The sequence below is a fragment of the Triticum dicoccoides genome, chromosome 2B, assembly GCF_002162155.2.
Source record: "Triticum dicoccoides isolate Atlit2015 ecotype Zavitan chromosome 2B, WEW_v2.0, whole genome shotgun sequence".
Taxonomy (NCBI): Eukaryota; Viridiplantae; Streptophyta; class Magnoliopsida; order Poales; family Poaceae; genus Triticum; species Triticum dicoccoides.
In genome coordinates, this window is record NC_041383.1 from 64,495,084 (window position 1) to 64,498,540 (window position 3,457).

Consider the following 3,457-nt stretch of genomic DNA (forward strand, 5'->3'; position numbering starts at 1 on the left):
CAAAGGCCCTCCTGCGTGGGCTCGGCGCACCGGCCACGTGGAGGCTCATCTGTCCCGGTTCTGGACTGAACCAGGACTAAAGGGCCAGGGCATTAGTAACGACCCTTTAGTCCCGGTCCAGGAACCGGGACAAAAGGCCCTTACCAACCGGGACTAATGGTGGTTTATCTACTAGTGAGAGGAAGTCAACAAGTTGCTCAAGCGAGGTGATAGCCATTAATTGTGTTGATGTCGATGGAGCCGAGTGCGTAGGGTGGTATAGCCGTGCCGAGGTAGCCGTGCGAGGGACGTCGTGGTCGGTGTTGAGTCGGGGTGGCCGGTGTCGAGGTAGTCGCCGTGGACTGGGAAGAAGACCGGCGGCGGCGGCCTGAGGAGGCGGCATCGGCGGCTAGGTTAGGAGCGCGGCGACGATGCTCAAAGTACACGAGGAAGAACCCAATAGCATGACGAAGACCAGCACGGACAATGGTGTTCCCACGCCTAGGAAGGTGACGCGGCGCACACCACATAGAAGTCGACATGCGTGGATGGCGTGTCGCGGCGCTCCAGCCCGAAGGGGCGACGCAGCGGCAGCGCGCGGGTCAGGGCGACCGCGGGGAAGACCTCAAGGCGGCAACAGGGGCCGCATGCTATGCTCGCTATAGCCCGATTGGCCAATGCAGCGGCAACATGAGGATCGGGGCAGCCACCAGGACGGCCTGGAGCGGACGGCCTTGGGGTGACATGGACCGCGGGCCGCGGCACTACGGCCCGAAGGGGCAACGTAACAGCAGCGTGAGGGTCGGTGCAGCCACCGAGACAGTCTAGAGCAGACGGCCTTGGGACTGGGTGAACCGCGGGCCGCGGTACTACGGGTCGAAGGGGTGACGCAGCGGCAGCGCGCGGGTGGGTACAGCCACGGGAAAACCACAAGACGGCGACGTGGTGGTTCGGAGGGAAGACACAGCTGCAGCCCATTGCTTGATCGGTGTAGTGGTGCGTATACTCAATGATGACGATCTTCACCGAATTTGATGCAGCATGTGCAGTTGATCAAAACGAACAGCTTGCGTCAGACAATGGGACATGCAACGTCAGTCCGCATGAAATACACGTACAGAAGATGCTAGCGAGTCGTGGAGTAGCATGACCGGCTAACATGCATCGATGGCCCAGCACGAGTTCCCGAGCAATACCACGCCCGTGGGACGCATGAGTAGTGTTCACGGGCAACGCGGCAAGCCACCAGCTCATCACACCCAGCGCAGGACTGCACGAGCATGCAGCGAGACCAGCGTACCGGTCGCGTGGCCAAGCTGAGGCATCGTGTGGCAACCGGATCTCGTCGGGGTCGATGAAGATCCTGATAAGGTAGGTAGGTGTTCTAGATAGGGAGGGCGGCGGGTGACGCACATCGATTTTAGATCATAGAGATAAAAGAGGACACCAATCGATTGATCAGCGAGAGAGAAAAATTCCAATCAATGGATTGGGGAAAAAGACGCAGCTGATCAACACGATCAGCGGACGAACCTTAGGTATGGGCGGCGCGGCCCTGGTGGTGATCATGGAGATCAACCGCCCCGGAGGCGGCGCAATGCGGAAGCGGCGGGCGGCGGCTATGGTTGAATCGGTTAGGGCAGCACTCTGCACCGGTGCGCCCGCCCAAACTTTGGGCCGGTCCAACCCTGGCCATTAGATGCGCCCCCACATAGCCGTCAGATCGCGCTTCCCCCAGCGCTTGTCACCCTGTCACGATTTCATATCTGAGGAAAAGCGCCGCCGCAGGTCATGGCGGCCGCCCCCATCGCCGTGTCGCGTAGCGCGCCGTCAACCTCCCCCGTTTGCCCTCACCGCCGTGCTCCATGGCAACGCTCGCCATTGATGCTCGCAAACAAAAAAGGTTGTCGAAAAAAGATGCTCTGTATTGCCGCCCCTGTTGAATCAATCGAAAACCTGGTTCCAGCAAATTAAAAATAAGCTTGTAGCAAAAAGTCGCTCGTTCAGCAAAGAACGAAAAAGATACTCTGGTGGAAGCATTTTTTGGAGCTGGTTCCAGCAAAATGATTCATCGCTTCCAGCAAACCTGGTTTTGGTTGCAGCACCCCCCGCCCCTCGTGGTAACCCTGCAGCTCACCGTGCTCACCCTACAGCTCACCGCGGTCGCTGGTTCCAACAAAAACCAGGTACGGTTGCAGCTCCTGCATCAATGGTTGTTGCATCTATGTGCTCCAGCAAACTAAAAGGGCCGATGGTAGCAAAAGATGCAAGTTGGGGGGTTGGTTCCAGCAAATCAAATGCACCGTGGTAGCAAAAATTGATGCTGGTACCAGCAAAATACAAAAGAGTGGTAGCAAAAAATGCAAAAGGGGCACTAGTTTCAGCAAAAAAATTGAAAACACCGATAGAAGCAAAAAATTGTGCGGGATCCAGCATCTGGCCACCATGGTTGTAGCACTCGTCAGCATCCGGCACGGTTCCAGCTTTTCTAGGCCACGGTTGCAGCTCCGCCTGGCCGCGGTTCCAGCATCCCACCAGGTCGGTCGTAGCATCCTGCCGTCGCTGCCATCACACTGATCTATGTCCACCCATGGCGCACTGCATATAGCAGCTTCCGGTGAGGCCGGTTCCAGCTCCGGCCATGGCTGGTTGCAGCATCAGAGATGCCGGCAGCAGACCGCGGCGAGCGCGTCAAGCAGACGCAGCCCTAGCACCCTGCCGACAAAAAGCATCTACCGCTGCACAAACTCGCATATCTCCGCAACCCTTGCAGCTCCCCATGTCTCCCAGTGTTCCACACGACGCGGTAGCAGAGAGAGCGTCGGTGAGTGGTGGTTTTGACGGGATTAATGGGCGCGGTGGCCGCCGGCGGTAGCAAAGGAGTCGAAGGAGAGAGCGACACAATGGGATGGGGATTTCTTCGGCTCGCTTTGGCTTTGTCTCGAGAAGATAAGGTAGTGAGATAAGGATAGAAACGATGCCACTATGATGCGTGGGACCACGTGTGAAGCTAGCGTGCAGGAGAGACGATCACGTGGAAAGCAATCGTATGTGCCGCGCGTGACCGGCCCGAGCTTCGGCCGGTCCGCCGGCCACAAACGTTTACCAATCGGTTAAGCTAATATCATGTTAGAAGGGAATAGAGGGAGATAATTAGCATAATGTGTTGGATGATATTACTAAGCCTTGAGGGCAAGTATATATTGAGTACATGACTTGGAGGGCAAGATGCGATAAGATGGAAACAATTCCTATCAAATCTTGGATAATCTCTAACTATCAAATATATCTCTAACACCGTCCCTGCCTCCCCGCGTCCCCTCTTCCTGGACTATTGTTACACTTCAGATCTTGAAGAAGAAGATCGAGGTGTGATCAAGATGGTCGGTGTGTGTGGGGAGGAAATCTCGAAGGCCATTCAGCAGATGGAGACCATGACCAGGAGGCATTAGTGACTTGCAAGGTCAATGAGAGATAC